Below are 25,845 nucleotides of genomic sequence, written 5' to 3'. Positions count from 1 at the left end.
ATCTGTAAGTGGCATCACATATGTTCCTTGTCTTATTGTCACCCAACATGTAGTTATGCAAAAGCTATGGTAAAGACCACAGGACAACAATGATTAGTGGGGAACATAAATAATATGTTTTTCTTTCCTCAGCCCAAGGTGCTAATGCCAGTTGAGGCACCCCTTTCACTGCCCCAGGTGACATCAGCTAGTTCAGCACGAATCAGGAAGTTAACCTGAAGTAATTCCTTGTCTTCATGATGTAGCATATGCAGAGCAGTACATTTACCACTCCAGTATTGGCAAAGCTTACTTCTTTTCATTTTAAAGTAACCCCTTTCTGTTTAAATGGGAGAATGGATGAACTGCTCTCTGACTACTACCAACAATTTTTGAAGAGTGCCAGTTGACAAATTTACGTATTTATGGAACAAGGCTATGCCCATGTTTATGGTCTACATTTGCGTCCTCACACCTGACCCTGTCTAATCTCATCTACATATCCTTCTATTATTTTCTTCCTCACGCTTACCTAGCTTTAGCTTACCTAGCTTACCTAGCTTTCCCTTGCATCTTTGCTAATTGCCTCAACTACTCCTTGCAGTAGCGAGTTCCACATTCTAACCATTTACTGAGTAAAGATGTTTCTCCTGTACTAACCTGCATTTATTAGTGATTATATTATATGTATGGCCCATAGCCAGGTTTTCCGTGTAAGTGGAAACATCTCTTCGTCTACCCTAACAAAACTTTTAATAATTTTAAAAACCTCTATCAGATGCTGGCTCAGTCTTCTCTTTTCTATATTAAAGTGCCCCAACCTGTTCAATCTTTCCTGATAGCTATAACCTCTCAGTTCAGGTATTACCCTTGTAAATCATTCTTGCGCCTACTCCAATGCTTCTAAGTCATTTATATAGCATGAAGCCAGAACTGTTTATAGTACTCTAAGTGCAGTTTAATTAAGGTTCTATACAAGTTTAATATAAATTCCCTGCTTTTCAATTCAACTCCTCTATAAGTGAACCCCTGTGCTTTGTTTGATTTGTTATGACCTTATTAATCCACTACTTATAAAGATTTGTGTATTCGTATCGCCTGATCCTTCTGTTTCTCTACTCCATTTAAAAACATAGGCCTGAATTTTCACTCCCAAGTCAGGAGGAATAAGTCGGGAAAATTCTCAGTTCCACCCAAACCTGACTTGTGGAGAAAGTCCCGGCTGGTCTAATTTTTGATCCGGGGACGGATGTAAATGGGATTCAGATCTGCCATCCCCAGAAACAGGGGGGAGACAGCCACAGGAGCTACTGGGAGCGGAGGTGGCTGTGCGAAATGGCTACCTCGATAATCTGGTTAAAAAAAAAGGGCCTCCAGCCCTCACCCCTCATACCCTCTCACCACCTACACACTCCCCATGCCCCATCCATGCCAACCCATGGCACCTCATTTCCCCTACCCATGGCCCCTCACACTCTCCATGCCAACTTATGCCCCTCTACCTACCCCGTGTCTTTTATACTCTTGTGCCAACCTATGCCCTTCTACCCACCTAAAAGGGCCTTTATAGCTCCTATGCTAGTGTAGTGCCAGCTTATGCCAACCCATACCCCCACTACTCTTTGTCTTTATACCCTCCATGCCGACTCACTGAGTATCCACCAGGGGCACATCTCAGGCCCATGGAGATTTTTTTAATCCTTTCATGGGATGTGGCATCACTGGCTAGGCTATCATTTATTGCCCATCCCTAATTGCCCCTGAGATGGCGATGGTGAGCCACCTTCTTGAACTGCTGCAGTCCACATGGTTTAGGTACATCCACAGTGCTGTTAGGAAAGGTAAATTGACCCAGTGACAGTAAAGGAACGGTGATATAGTTCCAAGTCAAGATGGTGTGTGGCTTGGGGGAGCAACTTGCAGGTGGTGGTGTTCCATTGAATCTGCTGCCCTTGTCCTTCTAGGCGATAGAGGTCAATGGTTTGGAAAGTGCTATTGAAGGAGCCTTGGTGAGCTGCTGCTGTGCATCTTGTAAATGGTAGACTGCTGCTACTCTGCACAGATGGTGGAGGGTGCAAATGTTGAAGGTGGTGGATGGGTGCCAATCAAATGGGCTGCTTTGTCCTAGACAGTGTCAAGCTTCATGAATGTTGTTGGAGCTGCACTCATCCAGGCAATGGAGAGAATTCCATCACTCCTGACTTGTGCCTTGTAGATGGTGGACAGGCTTTGGGGAGTCGGGGGGTGAGTTACTCACTCCAGAATTCCCAGCCTCTGACCTGCTTTTGTAGCCACAGTATTAATATGGCTAGACCAGTTCAGTCTCTGGTCAATGGTAACCCCCAGGATGTTGATAGTCAGGGATTCAGCAATGGTAATGCCATTGAATTTCAAGGGGCAATGGTTGGATTCTCTCTTGTGGGAGATGGTCGTTGCCTGGCACTTGTGTAGCGAGAATGTTATTTGCCACATATAAGCACAAGCCTGAATGTTGTCCAGGTCTTACTGCCTATAGGCACTGATTACTTCACTATCTGTGGAATCGTGAATGGTGTTGAACATTGTGCAATCATAAGCTAACATCCCATGTCTGACATAATGATGGAAGGAAGGTCATTGATGAAGCAGCTGAAGATGATTGGGCCGAGGACACTACACTGAGGAACTCCTGTAGTGATGTCCTGGAACTGAGATGATTGACTTCCAACAACAAATAAAGCAAAGTTCAATGTCTATTTATGGCTTCACTATTTTTTAAATCCCTTATAAAAACAAACATATCATCATATTAATCCCTAATGAAAGCAAACATTTGCATTCATAGCCCCATATCAAAGAATGTATAACCACTTGGAGTTGTCAATCGAACTGTGAACTGACAGGCAGCCCACTGTTATAATAATAGGTTGTGAAATCAGCCATGCAGCACAAATCATATTATAGTTGCTTAGTAGTACAGAACGTGAGTATTGCTGAAGGAAGAGGCATGCTGTCGGAGCTTTTCATCTTGCACTCATCAGGACAGACACACGAATGCCAAATCTCAAAGAGAACAACAATTTGTACTGCATGAGAAGGGGGTGCTCATTGATTGGCAAGTAGACTCTGATTGGTAGATGTGTTGCCATGGAGAATGCACCAGGGAAAGTTAACTGCCAAGCTAATATTTGAATTCAAATCAGCCATGTCAACTCTGATTGTCCAGGCATTGCCATGGGAAATGAACCATGGAATGGTTGTTTGTACATCCCTTCAGCTGCTCACAACCTTCAAAGTACTAACTGTACTGAATGAGCACATGCTTGCAAAACTCAGAACATCATGTCCGGGATTGGATAACACTTACTAAACAATCCCAATTGTGCTAAGAATTACACTAACAACAAATTTAAGATTATCAGACAGGCTCACTCATGCATGCTAAAATCGACATATATTCACACACAGAGCCCTGACCTTTGCAAAGAAAAAGAACATGTCCATACATTGTGCCTTTTTCAACTAAACAAAAGCCTTGGAGACAGTCATTCCCTTGTTCTCTATACCTCTAGCAATCAAAGTTCACTTGCCAACCAATCAGCACCCTCTTCTCGTGTAGTATAAATTGATGTTCCCTTTGAGATTTGGTATTCTTATGTCTGTCCTGATAAGTGCAATATGAAAAGCTTCAACACAATGTCTCCTTTTACAGCAATACTCAAATCCCACAATGATTTGCCCCCAGGCTTATGCCAGCAGACAAAGTGAAATAGCAGGCACAGATTTTTAAAATCTCCAGAATGGATTATTTTAAACATTTAAAGGACAGGAGATTTAAATGCCTTGGCAGCTTGACAGTTCTCTCCAACTTGCCAGTTCCACTTTATACACATGTTCATGTCTAATTTTAACAATCCCATGGGTATCCTAACTGTCCAAAGAACTTCAGCAGCTTTAGATCTTCTCCTGAAAGATCTAAAGCCCACAAGTCATGTTTTGGACATCCCAGTTACAAAAATTGGATCTGTTTGAAGACAGCTGCACTTTGACATGTGCAGCTGCCTCTACAAACCATGGATGTGCAAACTATAACCTGCTTCTGTTCCTCCCACCCTCCTCCCCTCCCTCCGGCAAAAATGGTGGGTGCTGGGTTCAGGGGCAGGATTTCTGGAATTAGGCCTATTGTGCCATTTTGCCTAAACTGGAGACCCTCTCCATCTTTGCAAAAGTTCGGGCCTTTTATCCCAATGCATGTGTGCCCTCCTTATTCATTCCAACAACATGTACCACCTCATGCTTACCTATATTGAATTTCAATTGCCAATTACATGACCATTTCGTAAACGTTTAATGTTTTCTTGTATTTTTTCACAGTCCCCCTCTATTTTAATTGCACTTTCAAATGTTGTCCACTGATTTTGAAATTGTTTTTCTGATTCCCAGGTGCAAATCTTTCATTCAAATTATATCTTTTCTGCTACTTGCCCACTGATTCCAAGTCTTCTGACCTTAGTCATGAGTTTACAATGTGGTACCTTAGTGAAGGTCATTCGGAAATTCAAATATATATATTTTTTATTATTCATTCATGGGTGTGGACATCGCTGGGTAGGCCAGCATTTATTGCCCATCCCCTAATTGCCCTTCAGAAGGTGCTGGTGAGCTGTCTTCTTGAACCGCTGCAGTGCATGTGTTGTAGGTACACCCACAGTACTGTTAGGGTGGGAATTCCAGGATTTTGACCCAGTGACAGCAAAGGAACAGCGATGTATTTCCAAGTCAGGATGGTGTGTGTCTTGGACTGGAACTTCCAGGTGGTGGTGTTCCCATCTATCTGCTGCCCTTGTCCTTCTAGATGGTAGTGGTCGTGGGTTTGGAAGGTGCTGTCTAAGGAGCCTGAGTGAGTTCCTACAGTTCTTGTGACCACGGATCCTACCCCTGAATTACTTATGGACATATTGAACTTTTAAGTAAGACATGTGTTTTTGAAAAAAAACAGGCATGCAAGCAAAAGCTGGCTGAGACAGTAAGGTAACCACTTGCTGGAAAATTCCTAAGTGGATTACTTGACCAACTAGTTCAGAGAGAATGGAATGTCGCTTCTATTTTAAAATATAAGGTGTGACAGGGTCTACTTCAGACAGAGGCACTTCAAAGGAAAAGATGCAATGCAAACTGAACTGTAATCTGCTGTGGTTTCAGAGATAATGGAAAATGATTACCATCTCAGCCGAAATCACCTGCTGTTGAGTTATATCCCAGACTGCGAACATGAACTGAGTTAAAAAGGAAAACAGACTGGGTGAGAGACATACTTGTTTTTTCCCCTTCCAGGGATACACAAAGAAAGGGGTTTAAAAAAGCCAACTGCAACCCTAGTTCTGTGTGCTAGTCTGGTTTTCAGCTCTGGTGTGTGTGTGTGTGCCGTGAGGGTCACAGCTGAAGAACACCAACTGGGCATCCCTGCAGCTTGCAGGTCAAAAGGACACTCTGATTGTTGGAAGCGAGCCACAAGTCAGCAAAGCCACAGTCGAGAAGGAGTGGATAGTGTAGAGGATAGCCATAATCTCCAAAACGATATAGATGGGTTCGTGGAGTGGGCGGTAAAGTGATAGATGGATTTTAACTTAGAGAAGTGTGTAGTCATATATTTAGGGAGGTCAAACAGTTACAGGGATTACAAAATAAATGAGAATATACTAAGAGGGGTAAGAGGGGTAGATGAAGCGAGAGATCTTGGCGTACAAGTACACAGGTCCCTGAAGGCAGCAGTTCAAGTAGGCAAGGTTGTAAAGAAGGCATATGGAATGCTCTCCTTCATTGGCAGCAGTAGAGAATATAAAAGTAAGGATATAATGTTGGAATTGTATAAAACACTGGTGAGGCAACAACTGGATTATTGTGTGCAGCTCTGGTCACCACATTACAGGAAGGACATAATAGCTCTGGAAAGAGTGCAGAGGAGGTTTACAAGAATGTTGCCAGAGTTAGAAAAGTGTAGCTACAAGGAGAGATTGGATAGGTTGGGGTTATTTTCCTTGGAACGAAGAAGGCTGAGAAGTGACTTGATTGAGATGTACAAAATTAAGAGGGGAATAGATAGAGTGGACAGGATAAAATTGTTTCCGTTGATGGAGAATTCTAGGACCAGGAGACATAGATACAAGATATGTGGCAGAAGGTGTAGGGGGGACATGAGGAACAACTTTTTTACGCGGAGGGTAGTGGGTATCTGGAATTTGCTGCCCAAGTTGGTGGTAGAGGCAGAAACTTTAAACTCTTTTAAAAAGTACCTGGGTCTGCACCTAAAGTGCTGTAAGCTGCAGGGCTATGGGCCGGGTACAGGAAGGTGGGATTAGAAAGGACACCTGGGTATCCTTGGGCTGGCATGGACAAGATGAGCTGAATGGCCTCCTTCTGTGCTGTAACTTTTCTATGGTTCTGTGAAACAGGGCAACTCCTTTCAGCTAAGCTGCAGAACCAAGAATCTCCAACCCAGCTGCTCAACTGCCAAAGTCAGCGCTACCAGAATCACCCCAACTTAATGGCTGCAATCTTTCATCATCTACTCCTCATGAATAAGCCAAAGGACTGATTTGTATATCTTTTTTTAACTTCTATTTTTGGACTCAATTTCTCATTTCTAATCTATGTCTAAGTGTGTTGCATTTCTATTATTTTTCCACATGTTTAGCAACTAATAAACTCACTTTGCCTTTGACTCAAGATAGCCTGTTTAAATTGGCTCTTTTTAAAACATAAATAAGTTTGGACTGGGGAAACGTATACACAGGGGAAGGCATCCATTTTAAATTAACCTTGTTGCGACCAACCGAGGGGGTTGAATAAACAAAGGAAGCCAGTCCATCCCTCCTCACCCGGAAGCATAACAATTTGGGGTACCTTGTCTGGGATCATAACAAATTGGGGGAACCTCGCCCAGTGACTGGTCATAACAGTGCTTCTTGTAGATGGTACACGCTGCCACTGTTATTCGGTGGTGGAGGGAGTGAATGTTGTGGAAGGGTTGCCAATCAAATGGGCTGTTTGTCCTGGATGGCATCAAGCTTCTTGAGTGTTGCTGGAGCTGCATTCATCCAGAGACGGTCATTGCCTTGCACATGTGGCACGAATGTTACTTGCCACTTGTCAGCATCTTACCCTTATTTAACCTTTCTGTTACTTCTTCGAAGAACTCAAATAGATTAGTGAAGCGTGACCTTCCCTTTTGAGATCTGTGTTAACTCCCCTTTATTATATTTTCAGTTTCTATTTCTATTCTATTCAGTTTTTCTATTACATCTTTAAGTAAGGATTCCATGATCTTTCCTATCACAGCATTAAGTTAATTGACCTATAGGCTTGTACTATCTTTCTTTTTAATAAAGGAATCATATCAGCTGTCCACCAATCCTCTGGCACTATTCCCTCTTCTAATGATTTTTTAATATATGGAATAGTGCCTCAGCTATCCCTTTCCTAATTTCTTTGAATATGTGTGGATGCAATCCATAAGGACCAGGGTTCTTGCCCTCTTTGAGTATGATTGGTTTATGAATTATCTTTCCCCTTTCTATTTTAAATCGTCTTCTAATCTCATGTCCAGCATGTCAGTCTCCATGCTAAATACTGAGATGATGTAATTATTTAATACTTCTGCCATTTTGAAGTTATAACCTGTGAGTTTATCATGTACATCCGTTAGGGGCCCTAGCCCTATCCAGACTTTTTAAATGATGCGTCTTTACAATATTTTACTATTTATTCTTATATTTGTTTTAATTTAATTTTGTAATTTCTCTTTAGCTTCCTAATAGGTTTTTTCCTTAACTCTTTGTGGGATATGACTATATTATTGGCTGAATATTGTGGTTAGGCCGCTGGTCCTGACATTAGCACCAGGAACAGGAGTCACCTCCATTTGATTGATGAGCAGCCAGTAGCATGCTGTCTTCTGGCAACCAGCCAATTTATAATGGGGAAGCGCAGGGCCATCCATTCACAGTGCTGTGGCAGGAAGTGAGGCAGCAAAGCTGGCGCAGGCGGTTTTGCTGATGGTGCTGCTACCATATTTAAAGAGCTATCAGTCCTGTGTTTACTGCTGACTGCCTGCCCTCTACTAAGCACCTGCCTAGAAAGCAGAAAATGAAAAGGAAACCTGCAGCTACAGCGGCAGTAGGAAGACCCTAGGTGGGCCCACAGTTCAGTGATGGCTCCCTGCAGGGTCTCCCCCAGCCTGCAAGGGCAAGGTAGGGTCCCCTTCCTCCACTTGACCGAGCAAGCCTGGATGGAGATTACAGAGGAGGTCAGCAGCTGTGGAATCATCCGCAAACATGGATCCAGTGCCGCAGCATCTCAGTGACCTTATTTGGCCTGCCAAGGTGAGCTCCGAGACCTCTTTCCCCTTTGGGCCTTGCATGTGGCAATTGCGAGCGGATATATTTGATGGTGAGGGTGTTGGTGGCAGTGGGGTCAGGCAGTAGCATATGTTGTCAGAAGCATTGCTGTGTCTTGGTGAGAGGAGTTCGTCTATGATTTCTGACTCCCACAAGCTCCTTTGAGAGTGCAGGCATGTAGATGCAGGAAGTATTTGTTTGCCCCCTCCGTGGGCCACTGGGCTGCCACCAGCATAGGTGTTGTGCTTGTCTCTGTAGAGAAACTGACAGTATTCTTCTGAGCGCTCGCAGGAGAAGACAGCCCATAGCATAAAGCAACAGGGGAAGACAGGTGAATTTCTGTCCATCCTGACCCCACTAGAGGGGAATTTGAACTGGCTGGGCCTCAGGCAACCAATTGATTATTCATGGCAAGAGAGGGATAACCACCCAAAAGAGTGAGTGGACAAGTGCAAGGGCACAAGGGTGCATCTGGCACACACCAGGCATACTGATCATGTATAGATACCTGGAGTTCTACATTAGGGATAGTTGGATTGTTGCAATGGAAAGCCGCATAACCTTTCTATCTGTTTTCGTAAGCAGGTTCAAGTGCACCCATGGTGGTATAGGGGAGTTCCAGGATTTTGACTCAGTGACAGTGAAGAATTGGTGACATCGTTCCAAGTCTTGGCTTGGACAGGAACTTGCAGGTGGCGGTGTTCCCATGCATTTACTGCCCTTGTCCAAGAAGGTACGGTCGCAGGTTTGGAAAGTGCTGGCAAAGGAGCCTTGGTGAATTGCTGCAATGCACTTTGTATATGGGTTATGCTGCTGCCACTGTGCGTTGGTTGTGGAGGGACTGAATGTTTAAGGTGGATGTGGTTTTGATCAGGCGAGCTGCTCTGTCCTGGATTGTGTCAAGCTTTTAGAGTGTTATGGGAGCTACACTCAACCAGAGAAGTGGAGAGTATTCCATCACACTCCTGACTTGTGCCTTGTAGAAGGTGGACAGGCTTTGTGGAGTCAGGAGTTGAGTTACTTGCTGTGGTATTTCCAGCCGCTGACCTTATCTTGTAGCCACAGAATTTATTTGGGTCCAATTACTGCTGGACTGATCACCGATTTACTCGCAATTATGTCCATCAAACTGGCTCCCAAACGACAGATGCAACAGAAGAGATGACCACGAAAGACCAACGTCGAAGCTCTGAAACAGCCAATCAAAAGAGGCCGATTCCAACAAGGCCTTAAGGAAAAACTTTCAAACTCCAATCAAGTACAGAAGAAGGGCATCCACAGTGCTTGGGATCATAAGCACAAGGCCTTCTGTACCTGATGGAATGACCCAAACTCAAAGCAAAAGAAACTGGCTTACCATCAAGTAAAGACCAAGAGGCAAAGTTGCATCTGTGACATGCAGGACATGTGGTGAGCAGATAAAGCAAAGGAAGATCAATATCTCACTGACATGAACAATATCTGTGGCTTCTTCACTGCCACAAAGAATATTTATGGCACATGTACTCAAGGACAGGCTCCTGTGAGGCCTAAAGACAGGGGAGATCTGATCAAGGAAAGGGAAGCTGTCAATGCCCATTGGAGAGAGCATTTTGAAAACCTTTTCATTCAAGAATCAATTGATGATGGGTGTGTTTCAAATTCCATCCCACAAAACCCAGTTAGAACAAACTTGGAACTCCGCCAACACTTAAGGAGGTGATGAAAGATGTCACACAAATGAAGAACAACAAAGCAGCAGGAAGTGGCAGTATCCCCAAATCTCTGCTGAAATGTTTAAGCATGGAGGAGAAGAACTAACATTTCAGCTCCATGCCCTTATGCTACAGATCTGGAATGAAGAGGGAGTCCCAAATGATCTCAAGGATGCCATGATTAAGACAATCTTCAAGAAAGAAGACAAATCCAACTATGGAAATTACAGAGGCATCTCTCAGCTTTCTATTGCAGGAAAGATCATTACAAGAACCCTTCTGAATCAACTTATTGCACTTACTGAAGAGCTACTCCCCAAATCTCAATGTGGATTTAAGCCATCAAGAGGCACAGCCGACATGATTTTTACAGCTGGCTAACCTCAAGAAAGATGTTGCCAGCAACATTGACCTGTCTAAGTAGCATCCTTTGGATTGACAAAGGCCTTTGACTCTGTAAATCGTGAGGCATTCAGCAAGATTCTGATGAGGTGTGGGTGTCCTCTAAAATTCGTGACCATCCTTCGTCTGCTTCATGATGATATGTAAGTGGTGACAACAGATCCATTACAGAGCTTTTTGAGGTTAAGACAGGAGTAAAACAAGGTTGTGTCATCGCTCCAACACTTTTTTCGATCTTTATTGCTGCCATACTCAGTCTGACTAGTGACAAGCTCCTTGCTGGAGTGCAGCTTATTTATTGAATGGACAGTAAACTATTCAACTATTCAACCAGTAAATTATTCAATCTCAGACGGCTCCAATCAAAAGACTAACACCCCAGCCTCAGTCATTGGGCTGCAATAAGCTGATGATGCTGCAGTAAGCGCTGTGTCAGAAACAGATCTCCAGAGAATCGTCAACGTATTTACTGAGGCATATGGGAAGATGGGACTTACACTCAATATTCAGAAGACCAAAGTCCTCCATAAGCAATCTCCAAATGCACACACCTGTACCCCATTGATTAGGATTCATGATGAGTTCCTGGAAAATGTAGAGCGCTTCCAGTACCTCAGGAGTTATCTTTCACATTAGGGTGACATTGATGGAGAAATCCAGCATCACCTAAAATTTTGTTTTATTCATTCAAGCAATATGGGCTTCGCTGGCTGGGCCAGCATTAATTGCCCATCCCTAGTTGCCCTTGAGAAGGTGGTGGTGAGCTGCCTTCTTGAAAATCTGCAATCCATGTGGTGTAGGTACACCCACAGTGCTATTAAGAAGGGAGTTCCAGGATTTTGACCCAGCAACAGTGAAGGAACAACGATATATTTCCAAGTCAGGATGGTGAGTGACTTGAAGGGGAACTTCCAGATGGTGGTGTTCCCATCTATTTGCTGCCATTGTCCCTCTAGACAATAGTGGTCTTGGGTTTGGAAGGTGCTGTCGAAGGAGCCTTGGTAAGTTCCTGCAGTGCATCTTGTAGATGGTACACAGTGCTGCTACTGTGCATCGATAGTGGAGGGAGAAAATGTTTGTGATGCAGTGACAATCAAATGGGCTGCTTTGTCCTGGATGGTGTCAAGCTTCATGAATGTTGTTGGAGCTGCACTCATCCAGTCATTTGCAGTATATTCCATCACACTACGGACCTGCACCTTGTAGATGGTGCACAGGCTTTGTGGAGTCAGGAAGTGAGTTACTCGCTGCAGGATTCCCAGCCTCTGACCTGCACTTGTAGCCACAGTATTTACATGGCTAGTCAAGTTCAGTTTCTGGTCTATGGTAAACCCCAGGATGTTGATAGTGGGGGTTTCAGCAATGGTAATGCCATTAAACGTCAAGGGATGATGGTTAGATTCTCTTTTGCCACTTGTCAGCCCAAGCCTGGATATTGTCCAGGTCTGGCTGCATTTGGACATGGACTGCTTCAGTATCTGAGGAGTTGTGAATGGTGCTGAACAATCATCAGTGAACATCCCCATTTCTGACCTTATGATGGAAGGAAGGTCGTTGATGGAGCAGCTGAAGATGGTTGGGCCGAGGACACTACCCTGAGGAACTCCTGCAATGATGTCCTGGAGCTGAGATGACTGACCTCCAACAACCACAATCATCTTCCTTTGTGTTAGATATGACTCCACCTGATTCCCATTGACTCCAGTTTTGCTAGCAATCCTTGATGTCACACTCGTCAAATGTGGCCTTGATGTGAAGAGCAGTCACTCTCAACTTGGGAGTTCAGCCCTTTTGTCCATGTTTGAACCAAAGCTGCAATGAATGGCTCTGGCAGAACCCAAACTGAGCATCAGTTATCAGGTTATTGCTAAGCAAGCACCGCTTGATAGCACTTTTGATAAACCCCTCCATCACTTTACTGACGATTGAGAGTAGCTTGATGGGGTGGTAACTGTTTGGTTTGGATTTGTCCTGCTTTTTGTGTACAGGACATACCTGGTCAATTTTCCATATTACACAGTGTTGTGGCTGTACTGGAACAGCTTGGCTAGGGATGCAGCAAGTTCTGGAGCACAAGTCTTCAGTACTATTAAACACTAAGATAAAAGCTTCAGTACTATTGCTGGGATATTGTCAGGGCTCATAGCCTTTGCACTATCCAGTGCCTTCAGCTGTTTCTTGATACCACGTGGAGTGAATCAAATTGGCTGAAGACTGGCATCTGTAAAGTTGGATCACCCATTCGGCATTTCTGGCTGAATATTGTAGCAAATGCTTCAGCCTTATCTTTTGCACTGCTGTGCTGGGCTCCCCCATCATTGAGAATGGGGATATTTGTGGAGCCTCCTCCTCCAGTGAGTTGTTTAATCATCCACCACCATTCACAACTGGATGTGGCAGAACTGCAGAGCTTAGATCTAATCCATTGGTGACGGAATTGCTTAGCTCTTGCTACTTATGCTGTTTGACACGCAAGTAGTCCTGTGTTGTAGCTTCACCCAGGTTGATGCTTCATTCTTAGGAATGCCTGGTGCTGTTTCTGGCATGCCCTTCTGCACCCTTCATTGAAACAGGCTTGATGCCCTGGCTTGGTAGAGTGGGGAATATGCAGAGCCATGAGGTTATAGATTGCAGCTGAGTACAATTCTGCTGTTGATAGCCCAAAATGCCTCATGGTTGCCCAGTCTTGAGTTGCTAAAAGGCATCGACTTGTTCGAAATCTAACCCATTTAGCACGATGGTAATGCCACAGAACAGGACGAAGACAGGATGTTCTTAACAGATGGACTTTGCAGGGTCGACAGGGCTGAGTTTGCCATTGTCGCCTCTGTTGCTTAGGTCGATGCCTTTTAGCAGATTGATACAACTGAGTGGCTTTCTTGGCCATTTCAGAGGGCAGCTAAGAGTCAACCATATTGTTGTGGGTCCGGAGTCACATGTAGGCCAGACCAGGTAAGGATGGCAGATTTCCTTCCCTAAAAAGCATTAGTGAACCAGGTAGGTTTTTACAACAATTGACAATGGTTTCATGGTCACCATTACACTTTTAATTCCAGATTTTTATTGAATTTAAATTCCACAATCTGCCATGGTGGGATTTGAACCCAGGTCCCCAGAGCATTACCCTGGGTCTCTGGATACTAGTCCAGCAACAATACCACTACGCCATAGCCTCCCCTGAAATCTGCTGGTGCAGCCTTTGGCCACCTGAGGAAGCAAGTGCCTGAAGATTGCGACATTAAAACTGAAGCCATGGTCTACCATGTGGTTGTGATCCCTTCCTTACTGTACATGGCTGAAACATGGACAACATATAGGAGGCACCTCAAAGCACTGGAGTCATACCATCAACACTGTCTGTGGAAGATCTTACATAATAAGTGGGAGGCCTGACACACCAACATCAGAGTCATCTCACAAGCATTTACCACAAGCATCGAGGCTAAGATCATCCACCATCAGCTTCTTTGGGATGGTCATATAGTTCGGATGTCAGATACCAGGCTCCCAAAGCAGGTCTACTTCTTCTAGCTCAATCAGGGCAGACGCACCAGAAGAGAACAGAGGAAATGCTTCAAGGATGTGCTGAAAGCCACCATGAAAAATGCAACATTGATAGCAACTCCGGGGACACCATCGCCTTGGACTGAACCAGGTGGCAGCAGTGTCTATGGGAAGGATCTCAGCATTTTGAGACCCAACAATGACAAAACGAAGAGGAAAAGCAAAAGCAGAGAAAAGAAAGCACCATGACTCAAACTAATAATACACGACCAGACATCCCACATGACAACAAATGCCTCATGTGTCACAAAGTCTGCAGATCCCAAATCTGCCTCATCAGCCATCTTCAGACTCTTGGAAGACAATCATCTTCACTAGTGAAGGGTAGCCTATATACTCACTGAGGAATTGCCAGACACTGAGTTGTTCTTGTAGCCACAGTATTTATATGGCTGGTCCAGTTCGGTATCTAGTCAACAGTAATCCCCAGGATTTTGATGTGGGGCATTTAATGATGGCAATGCCATTGAATATCAAGGGGGAGATGGTTAGATTCTCTCTTGTTGGAGATGGTTATTGCCTGGCACTTGAATGGTGTGAATGTTACTTACCACTTATCAGCCCAAGCTTGAATGTTGTCCAGGTCTGGCTGCAAATGGACATGGACTGTTTCAGTTTCTGAGGAGTCGCGAATGGTGCTGAACATTGTGCAATCATAAGTGAACATTCCCATTTCTGACCTTATGATGGAGGGAAGGTCATTGTTGAAGATTGGGCCTGAGGAACTCCTGCAGCAATATCCTGGGGTTGAGATGATTGGCCTCCAACAGCCACAATCATCTTCCTTTGTGCTAGCTACGACTCCAACTGGTGAAGAGTTTTCCCTCGATTCCCATTGACTTTCATTTTGTTAGGGCTCCTTGATGCCACACCAGGTCAAATGCTGCCTTGACATCAAGGGCAGTCACTTTCCTCTGAGAGTGGGTTGGGAATTGGCCCGGTTGAATTAGTCTGCTTTTTGTCGACAGGACTTACCTGGGAAATTTTCCACATTGTCAGGTAAATGCCAGTGTTGTAGCTGTACTGGAACAGCTTGGCTAGAGGCATGGCTAGTTCTGGAGCACTAGTTTTCGCTACTACCACTAGTCTGTTGTCAATGCCTTTGCTTGTGTCTTCAGCCATTTCTTAACATGAAATTGAATTGGCTGTAGACTGGCATCTGTGATCTACAAGTAGTTATCTAAATGATTCAGCTATCCCGACAAATGTTTTTCCTAAACTATTTGTATAGTTGCATCCTATAGTATGTTTTAAAGGGTGACCCGATTCATGAAACATTGTTCAACAAAAAACAAATAGGCACATTACTCTTCCCAAAAATAGTTGGAAATTATATTCCATGAAACATTGTCTCTTTAGACATTACTTTGTGCAAAATGTTATTGAAACTATATACTTGGTACCTGAGTTTGTAATAGTTGGGAACTCAATGCTGAAGGTTGACAAGAGTGAGTACTTCTAAAAGTAACTTGCAAACAAAAACAGGCTCAGGTTCAAATACGAAAAGTCATATAGCAATAAAAGTTATGATGTGTAATAATATATTTTGTTATTATAATGATATTGATAACAACTATTTCCCAGTCTAAAACAAAAGACCATGTATACTGGAATTCTGAAATAAAGTCAGGAAATACCAGAAAAACTCAGCAGGTCAGGTAGCATCTTTGGAGACGGAATCAAGGGTTAAGATTGACAAGGTCTTTCTCCATTTCTAAGGAAGTTTCCTTCTCCTAGGATATTATTACTGTTTCTCTCTCCACAGATGCTGCCACAGATGTCAGTATTCCCAGCACTTTCTGCTTTTACTTCCCAGTCCAAATCCAATTTGAAAAGCAGATGAGTGTACTGAGGTAATGCTGGTTATAAAACACTTCATTTCAGTTAGGCTATTATAAAATTCTGTGATAACAATGGGATAACAGAAATATGAAGCACAATATTAACAGCTGGTTAATTCCAATCATATTGTTTTATTTGGAAAGAACATTAAAAATCAACATTCACACTAAAACATAAGGAAACAGTTTGCCATTTTATTGCAGAGGCAATTTTGTGTCAGGAAATCGCTTGATTATGACTTAACTTCAGAGAATCATAGAATGGTTAAAGCACAGGAGGAGGCCATTTGGCCTATCCTGTCTGTGCTAACTCTCTGCAAGGGCAATTAATCTGGTTCCACTTTTTCCCATTGCCCAGAAAATTGCCCAGCATTTTTTTCCCTTTTCAGATAATGCTTCAAATCCCTTTAGAATGCCATGACTGGAGCATAATGTGGGCAAATATGAAATCGTTCATTTTGGCAGGAAGAATAAAAAAAGCTTATTATCTGAATGGTGAGAGATTGCAGAGCTCTGAGTTTCAGAGGGATCTGGGTGTCCTAGTGCATGAATCACAAAAGGATGGTATGAAGGTACAGCAGGTAATAGAAAAGCTAATAGGATGTTATCATTTATTGTGAGGGGAATTGATTATAAAAGTAGGGAGGTTATGCTTCAGTTGTACAGGGCATTAGTGAGACCACATCTGGCGTATTGTGTACAGTACTGGTCTCCTTATTTAAAGAAAGATGTAAATGCATTAGAATCAGTTCAGAGAATGTTTACTAGACTAATACCAGGATGTCATATGAGGAAAGGCTGAACAAGTTAGGTTTGTATCCACTGGAATTTAGAACAGTGAGAGGCAACTTAATTGAAACCTTTACGATCCTCAGAGGTCTTGACAGGGCAAAGGTGGTGAGGATGTTTCCACTTGTGGGAGAATCTAGAACAAGGGGTCACTATTTAAAAATAAAGGGTCGCTCATTTGAGACAGAGATGAGAAGATTTTTTTTCTCTGTCAGAGAGTTGTGAGTCTATGGAACTCTCTTCCTCAAAAGGCAGTGGAAGCAGTGTCTTTGAATATTTTCAAAGCAGAGGTAGATAGATTCTTGATTAATAAGAGGGTGAAAGGTTATTGGGGGTAGGCAAGAATATGGGGTTGAGGTTACATTCAAATCAGCCATGACCTTATTGAATGGCAGAGCAGGCTGGGGTGGGGGTGGGGGAGCAATGGCCTACTCCTGCTCCTAACTCCTGTGTTGGATTGACTCTCCCTCCACCAAGGCGTTGGGGGCGGGCCGGGGGGGGGAGGAAGAGAGAGAGAACTGGACAGGATATTAGCAGGGAAGGGCTCCTTCACAGTTCAAGGACTTCAGTGGGAGGAGGCATTTTAACCACAGAAGCTCGTCTTTCCAGTTTGTAACATGTACACACAGAAACTGATAACCAGAAATAAAGGACTCACGCATTTAGTTTGTGGGCGTGGCTGGTTAGTTATTCAGCTGAGCCAACACAGAATATCCCGAGAAACCTGAGAATTTGCGAGCAACTTACTTCCTGATAAGAGCTTGCGCTGCCCCAACAGTTGGGCAAGGTCGGGTCTCATCCAGTTAGTCAGTTTATTAGTGTAACCATTCTCTCCTGCTGACGCTGCTACATTATATATAAAATCAATCATTGAAATCTTGCCTTTTGTTTCGATCTCTAAACGTCATTGCCAGATGGAAGAACGTTATTGAAGTTTAGAAAGTCACTTTTTGGGGAAGTGCACTGTTGTATCCTGCAGCCCGTAGCAACAGCGCTTCTAATTTAAAAAAAATTCACGGCATCGGGTTCTGGTTTCAATTCTTTCCCCTCTTTTATATCGATTTTATAACTCCAGTTCATTTCGTTGTTAGAACTACCCTTTCCAGAGAGTAAGGTAGCCATGTTCAAAGCTTAACTCGACATTTTTTATTGGGTGATGGGAATTTTCCACTTTTTTGTTACAGATATACAATGCATCTAATGTTGTCTCAACTTAATAAAACAATGCATAGCAATTTCAGTGCCTTTGAGGAGTATTTTTGGAATGCAATTGACGCTTCCTTATTTATTGAGATTTCGATTCACTTCCTCCTTTGCGGGGTGGTTTTATTCCAGCGCATTTATACAACATTACTATTTGTTTCTTACTTATTTTCACGAGGTGTATAATCAGTACCCCGAGCTGTGTGTGACTTCTCTCCAACGATACACCAATCATCGAAGCTGCGCAAGCTCGCAGGTACATATCTTAAACCTTATTTTATCCGGCTTATGTTAGAGCTCATTGCAGTAGCAAGCCGAGAATTAAGCAGCATTGCTGAATTTACAACTATACACCGGTCACGTCAGTAGATTTTTTCAACAAAAGCTTTTCTTTTAACTTTCATCTGATCACTGATTGAATATATTGCACTTGTAAACGTTAAAATAGTCTTGTGGTCGGCAATTGTTAGCCTTTAACAAATACAGAAACTCGAATTCATCATTTTGACGTAAAGGATTTCCTTTTTAAATAACTGCTGTTATATTTATCTTGTCGATAAGTAACCATGGTTGTTAAAAAGCGGGGTGTAACGTTGCACATGTTCTTCCATTCTATTGTTTTTCCATTCAGGGATAATGAGACGTGAGTGCTGGCAAATTGAAGGGTATTGGTGACATGTTAGTACCACCGTGGCACGCAGATAATTGTTCACAGTTTCCTTTTATGAGGACAAGACTATTAGAATATTTACCTCCTTTTTTTCCGGATTGAAATCAGAAGCTCTAGAAATAATAATTGAACGTGATCTATTCGCAGCAGTTCACTCTGGTCCCTCAATAACCTGAGCAAAAATTCGTATGAGTTTAGAAAGGTCAGTTCTTTGTGTGTACACACATATATAAGAACATAAGAAATAGGAGCAGGAGCAGGCCATTCAGCCCCTCAAGCCTGCCCCACCATTCAATAAGATTATGTCTGACCTGCCCCAGGCCTCAACTCCTCTTTCGTACCAGCTCCTCATAGTCCTCAACTTCCCAATATTTCAAAAATCTATCTACCTCCTCTTTAAATACTTTCAGTGACCTAGCCTCTGCAACTCTCTGGGTAGAGAATTCCAGACATTCACTTCCCTCTGAGAGCAGAAATTCCTTCACATCTCAGTTTTAAATGAGTGGTCCTCTTATTCTGCAACTATGTCCCTTACTTTGAGATTCTTCCACTAATGGAAACATCTTCTCAACATCTACCCTGTCAAGCCCCCTCAGAATCTCATATGTTTCAATAAGATCATCCTTCATTCTTCTAAACTCAAATGAATAAAGGCCTAACCTGTTTGGCCGTTCTTCATAAGTCATGTTATGTTACCTGTTGTAGCAGCTAAATACAATTGATATGTCTACATGCTCTCAAGTCTTCACAATATTCCTAATGGCTTTGTGGCATTGTTTTTAAACAATATACTCTGTACTGTCCAAATGGGGAATTACATGAATCTCTGATGCTTTTGTTCCATTCTTATTGCATTTCTTTTAATAATGGTTAGACTGTAATAAGGAGGGGACAGTTTCAAGAAGCTAAATCATCAGAAACTTCTGATCACAGTGACGGTGATGAGTTAGATTCACTAATATGCATTAAGACTAATGGATAGAAGTGATTATAAAGACCCCCTTTCCAAAAAGTGCTTGGTTGATCTCAAACTAAGCACAAAGCTTGACCAGATCTGTCTTTCATTTGAAGATTAAATGTTACAACTTTGTAGCTATCATAGCATATATTATTCCTGGGCGTTGTTTGTGAACTCCATGGGGTGGTTTTATTTAGTGCCGATCTGCTCTTCACCTTTGTATAATTTCAAGCCGATAGGATGTTAGAATTCATATGAGAAAGTGGAGAGGTACAGTCCTTCACACCACTACCACCTGGAATTCAAACTGTTGCAGTGACTGTGCCTTTAGGACAAGTAGTAGAAACAGTAGTGCAGCTGTTATTTTTCAAATGCCCTAGCTACAAGCTCAGCCACCGGGTGTGCTGTAGGATGATTGATTAGCCTCTCTGAAGTTCATCTGCCATCTTGCAGAAAATCTCGGATCTGCCCTGTACATAAACCTCCAGTAAAGGAAATTGAGATCACAGATTTGCCATGGTCTATTGTGTAGGCAAAAGCTTTAAGCAATTACTGAGGATAGATTCAGTTGAAAATCTCATTTAGTTCAACCATTGAGTAGCACTGTTATTTGAAGCCAAGAATACTATGGGCTGCTCACCTGTCATAACTGGAGAATAGTTTGCAATAGTCAGTGGATGTGTAATGGAATTTAAAAAGGTGGGTTAGAGTTTTGTTTGGGCAAAACACTGCAAAGCATGTGTAGAGGAAAGATATGTATATTCCATTGTGAAAATAGTGATGGGAGAATGCATAAATATGTGAGTAATTTCTCGCCTCGTTCATTAAATGTTTGATTTAAAACAATTGAGTAAACCTTATCCAGTGCACGAGAGAGCGATTCACAACTGTTTCATTCTTGATGACTATCTCTGTCACTGGGACTATCTTTAGGCTGAACCGAGTCTTCTAAAGTGCCCAAAGTAAGCCAGAGTGAATTGGGAACTGGTCACTAAATGCTGACTTTTAGAACAAGATTATTATGTTACCTATTTTCACCTTCCTAACAAATATTAATTCAGTTTGATTTTGATTGATAATCCACACCCTGGATATCATGATCACCAAATGCTGGATGCTCTTGTTCGTTGTCCATTGTTTGGTAGGATGAGAAAAGTCTGAAATAATTGTTAGCAGGGATCTAGAGGAAACAGTAAAATATCTCAATATATAGACATGGTTCCATATAAACTACAGAGAAATATACTTTGATTTATTATTATAGTTGAGGGTCTCGTTGACAATGTCATTTCCAAATAAATATATAATTCATGATCCACTTTCTGCATTACTGACTAAAAACAAGAGAAGCTGTTCAAAAGAATGTGAAATACATTAAGGTTAGATCCAACGTTCAGATGCCTATACTGTCTCATTAGCGTTGATACTTTGTTTTCAAAGTTCCTTATAAGTCAAAAGCTACTTCATTATTTACAAACTGAACTACTTTGTTAAAGAACAATGTGTCCTGGACAGTGAGTAAAGATATAGCTATTGAATGACTAACTACTTTTTTTTTTAAATGTGGTTGGTTTCAAGATTATGCTTGAATTAAAAAGAATGCCTATTTAATGAAAACAAAGGAAAAAAGTCAGGATTTTCATGGGTGAATACTATGAACCCATCTCTCTCTTTTAGATGTTGATCGTGTCACTGCATTTTGAGCATATTGTCTTTATTTTAGAAAATTTAAACATCCTAAATCAGGAAGAGTACAGAAAGGGTTGATCTATTTGAAAAACTATTATTACTTTCATTGTTATCTGCTGGCATTTACAATGTTATCTGCTAGCCATAGCATACAAGGCTACGGGCTAAGTGCTGGAAAATGGGATTAGAGTAGATAGGGGCTTGATGACCGGTGTGGACACGATGGGCCAAAGGACTTCTTTCCATGCTATAAAACTCTATGACTCTATTGAGCTACGAACTTTATAAGAGAGGGATGGCTTGCAAGACAGCTTGGCTCAGACTTTGCGGGAAATGACATTGAGGCTTGCTGAAAAAAGAGACGTCAAAACTTTTCGTCTTGCACTCATCAGGACACTCACAAGAATACTAATATAAGGGGGAAAACAACAATTTATACTGCATGTCAAGAGAGTGCTGATTGGTTTGCAAGTGGCATTGCCATGGAGAATGCACCATTGATGGTGACTGACAGTTAACTGCCAAGCATTGTTTGAAATTTAAACCTGTCAGCTTGATGTGATGATAATACATCTTAATATATCTGTGTATTAATATATCTTAAGATTGTCAGTCAGGCTCGCAATGTGGCATATTTGCATGCACTGGAAGACATATATTAATACACAGGGCTCTGTTCTTTGCAGACAGAAAGAACATGTATACACATTGTGCCTGTTTCAACTAAACAAAATAAGTGACAGCCATTCGCTGATTCATTTCCCAGGGCAATGCCTTGACCAATCAGGGTCAGGCTGTCTGGTTTAAATTTCAAATAATACTTGGCAGTTAACTGTTAGTCACCATCAGTGTTGCATTCTTCATGGCAATGCCACTTGCCAATAAATCAGCACTCTTTTCAAATACAGTATAAATTATTGTTTTCTACCTTATCTCTTATGTATTCTTGTGAGTGTTCTGATGAGTGCAAGACAAAAAGCTTAGGCAAGTCTCTCTTTTCAGCAATACTCAAGTTCTGCATTACCAAACCACCATGAGGCTATTGGTGCTCACTGTTATTAAGGAGTAAATACGCAGTCAAATGTGGAAATCAAAATGTCCAACTCTTGACTCTTGAGTACGAAAATTGTGGATTCAAGTGCAACTCCAGGATTTGAGTACAATAATCTAGGCTGACACTAGTGTAGTACTGAGGGAATGCAACACTGTTGAACTGTCTTTTGGATCAGATGTTAAACCAAGGCCCCATTTATCCTCTCAGGTGAACATAAAGATCTCTTAGAATTAATTTGAAGAAGAGCAGGGGAGTTGTCCTCACTTTTCAGAGCAATATTTATCCTTCAAATCAACATCAGAAATAGAGATTATCTGATCATTATCACATTGCTGTTTGTGAGGTTTTGCTGTGGGGAAATTGGCAGATATGTTTCCTACTATACAACAGTGGCTGCACTTTAAATGTACTTCAGTGGCTGTAAAGCAATTAAGACATCTGGTGGTTGTGAAAGGCACTATATAAATACAAGTCCTATTTTCCTTTCTGAGTTGCTCTGCTCCTCCAGAAGTTTTGCTCTTAGTGTATCCCATCTAGAGACTCGGCATTGAAACGCATAGAATGTTGTGAAGTTGATATACTTACTTACTAAATGCTACAGAAGAAGTTAAGACTTGTCCATTCAAATTGAAGTTAATTTTTAATGTTGTGTTCAGTCTTAATTATTGCCAATCAACTCTGACATTGAAAATTAACTTTTACAGGTGTGGAGTCTCATTCCTTTAGATTTTAATTATTGTGTTGGAGATTTTAAAAAAATAAATATTTGTTTAATCTTTTCTTTGTTTCTTTTATCTCTCTCTTAATTCCATCTTTGTATCCTTCAATTTCTTTCACTTTCTGTACATTCAGTTAAATATTCTAGTTTACATTTCCTGCTTCAGTTTTCATGTGTTTTGGTGAGGATTATTCAATCTGATTGGCTAGAGTGACACACTGGATGAGAAATGATTATTTGCCCTCATCTTATGGGCACTATAAGTGTCCTCAGTGCTCCAAAATGGCATTTTCAGGGTGCACACACTCTTTTGGGGTGAATCACATTGGGCGCCATATTGATGAGAGTGCTGGTACATATGCAGTAAAGGTCCTCTGGAAGTATAGAGATTAGGCAGATCGTGCAACACTGAATTGATGCCCGTAGAGCCATTTTGGAACTAAATACTCTAACTAACACCCAATCTTAACCTCGCACAGCTGAATGCGCTTTCAGCGGCAGGAAGGACCCCCACCACCTTTGCCCCCTGCCCCACACCCCAACAGCTGTGCTGTGTAAAGCAATCATCATCTACACACTAGTTAGTTTCCAATTGATTTATTTTGGTTGTTGATTCAATTCTACAAGCGTTTGGTGTTTTCTGTATTATTTGAAGCTGCAGAAGTTTATTGGGAGTGGTGTCGTAGGTGCTGAAGGAATTTTTGCTGACTTCATGAATTCTGCACAAGTTGCTCCCAGACATGGGTGCACGAATAGGCATTCCCTTAGAATACTGTATGGCTTGGAAAATGAACAGTGACCATGGAAAGTAAGACAAGCTGCTGGAAGAGGGAGGAGGGTGGAATGAGGTCTCAGCAAGAGGCCATATGCACCCAGCATATTCAGGGAGCAATATTCCTTCCCAAACTTCAGTAAAGAACAGTGTGTAAGATGTCTGTGCTTCACTGATATGTCCTGTATGAAATTTTCCACCTGCTGCAATCATAACTTCAACCTCAAAAAATGGTAAGGACTGAATTGCAAGTGGCTATGAAGGTGACCATGGTGATGAACCATGCTGCCTTCCAGGGTAGAGCTGGAGATATTTGTAACATCTCACAAGTTGGAATCTAGTGTTGTTTAAAGGAGCTCACTGATGCTCTCTACTCAGAGAACTACATTTCATTACTTCCTGCCAGAGATAAGCAGGCAGAATGAACACATGGCTCCATTAGGATTGCAGACTTCCCCATGATGCAGGATGCCATTGACTGTACACATATTGCATGTCAACTCTGCCCAAACCGGAACTGAAAGGGAGTACGCTCCCAATGTTCAATTGGAGTATGACCATAGACAGCAAATCGTCCAGACCTTTGTGCCCACTATCCTGATAGGATAATCATAGGTAATATATGCAATTGGATTTTTTTTTTATTCGTTCATGGGATGTCGGCCTCACTGGTTAGGCAAGAATTTATTGCCCATTCTGAATTGCCCTTGTTCAGAGCGTATTTGAGAGTCAACCACATTGCTGTGGGTCTGGAGTTGCATTTGGGCCAGACCAGGTAAGGACAGCAGATTTCCTTCCCTAAAGGACATTACATCAAGATTTGGTTTAACATCACTTATGAGATGACACCAACCCAGGCTTTAAACAATTGTTCTCCTTACTGAACACTCATCCTTTGAAGCGATGGGCGAATCTATCATCATCCAGGCAGCAGTCACAGTGTCAGCTGCACTTGAGCCATGGTACATCAAAGGATGGCTACTGTGTAACAAGGGTTATCCACTCACGGAGAAGGAATTCACCTAGTGCCATTCCCTGACTTTTCCCCGTAGCCCTGAAAATCTTTCCTTTGCAGATAATGATCTAATTCCCTTTTGAAAGCCTCAGTTAATCCTGCCTCCACAACAAATCTGAGGTAGTGCATTCCAGATCCTAACCACTCCCTCCAATATAAAATCTTTCCTCATGTAGCCATTCGTTCTTTTGCCAATTACCTTAAATCTACCAGGTGGTTCTTGATCCTTCTGCAAATGGGAGCAGTTTCTCCCTGTCTACTCTATCCAAACCCCTCATGATTTTGAATACTTCTATCAAATTTCCTCCTAACCTTCTCTCCTCCAAAGAAAACAGTTCCACCTTCTGCAAATCCATCTAATTAACTGAAGTTCCTCTTCCCTGGAACCATTCTCGTGGATCTTTTCTGCACCATCTCTAATGTCTTCACATCTTTCCTAAAGTGTAGTGCCCAGAGCTGGACACAATACTTGAGTTCAGGCCAAACCAGTGTTTTATAACTTCCTGCCTTTTCCACTCTATGCCCCAATAGATAAAGCCAAGGATGCCATTTGCTTTATTAACCTCTCTCTCAACCTGTCTGGCACCTTCAATGATTTATGTACATATACACACAGGTCCCTCTGCCCCTGCATCTCCTTTGGAATTGTATCCTTCATTCTGTATCATCTCTCTACATTCTTCCTGCCAAATTGTAAAACTTCTCTGTATCAAATTTCATCTGCCGCTTGTTTTCCCATTCCACCAACCTATCTATGTCCTTTTGAAGTTCTATACTATCCTCGTCACAATACTTCCAAGTTTCATATCATCCACAAATTTTGAAATTGTGCCCTGTCCGTCAAGGACCAGGTCATTAATATATCTCAGGAAGAGCAGGGGTCCTAACACCAACTCTTTGGAACTCCACTATAAACATTCCTCTAGTCCGAAAAACAACCATTCACCATTACTCTTTGTTTCTTGTTACTCAGCCAATTTCATATCCATGTTGCTACTGTCTCTGTTATTCCATAAGCTCCAACTTTGTTCACAAGCCTGTTGTGCAGTACTTTATTGAATTCTTTTTGGAAGTCCATGTACACCACATCAACAGCATTACCCTCATCAACCTTCAAAAAAT

At 42.1% G+C, this 25,845-nt stretch overlaps 1 protein-coding gene across 3 annotated transcripts in view; it reads left to right on the top strand.

Annotated features, from left to right (window-relative positions):
* The first annotated feature begins 8,319 nt into the window (after window positions 1-8,319).
* The window catches only part of rbm47 (RNA binding motif protein 47), a 261,052-nt gene continuing 243,526 nt past the window's right edge, over window positions 8,320-25,845 (top strand). For 2 of the 3 annotated variants that reach the window (XM_041189226.1, XM_041189234.1), the window contains exon 1: window positions 17,990-18,103. The gene's annotated coding sequence lies outside the window, so the exon portion shown is untranslated. Of the gene's footprint in view, window positions 8,340-17,989; window positions 18,104-25,845 lie in introns of those variants that run through there. The other variant, XM_041189248.1, reaches the window with a different exon arrangement.

This window comes from Carcharodon carcharias, chromosome 1 (assembly GCF_017639515.1).
Source record: "Carcharodon carcharias isolate sCarCar2 chromosome 1, sCarCar2.pri, whole genome shotgun sequence".
Taxonomy (NCBI): domain Eukaryota; kingdom Metazoa; phylum Chordata; class Chondrichthyes; order Lamniformes; family Lamnidae; genus Carcharodon; species Carcharodon carcharias.
This window is presented reverse-complemented; position numbering and strand designations above follow the sequence as displayed.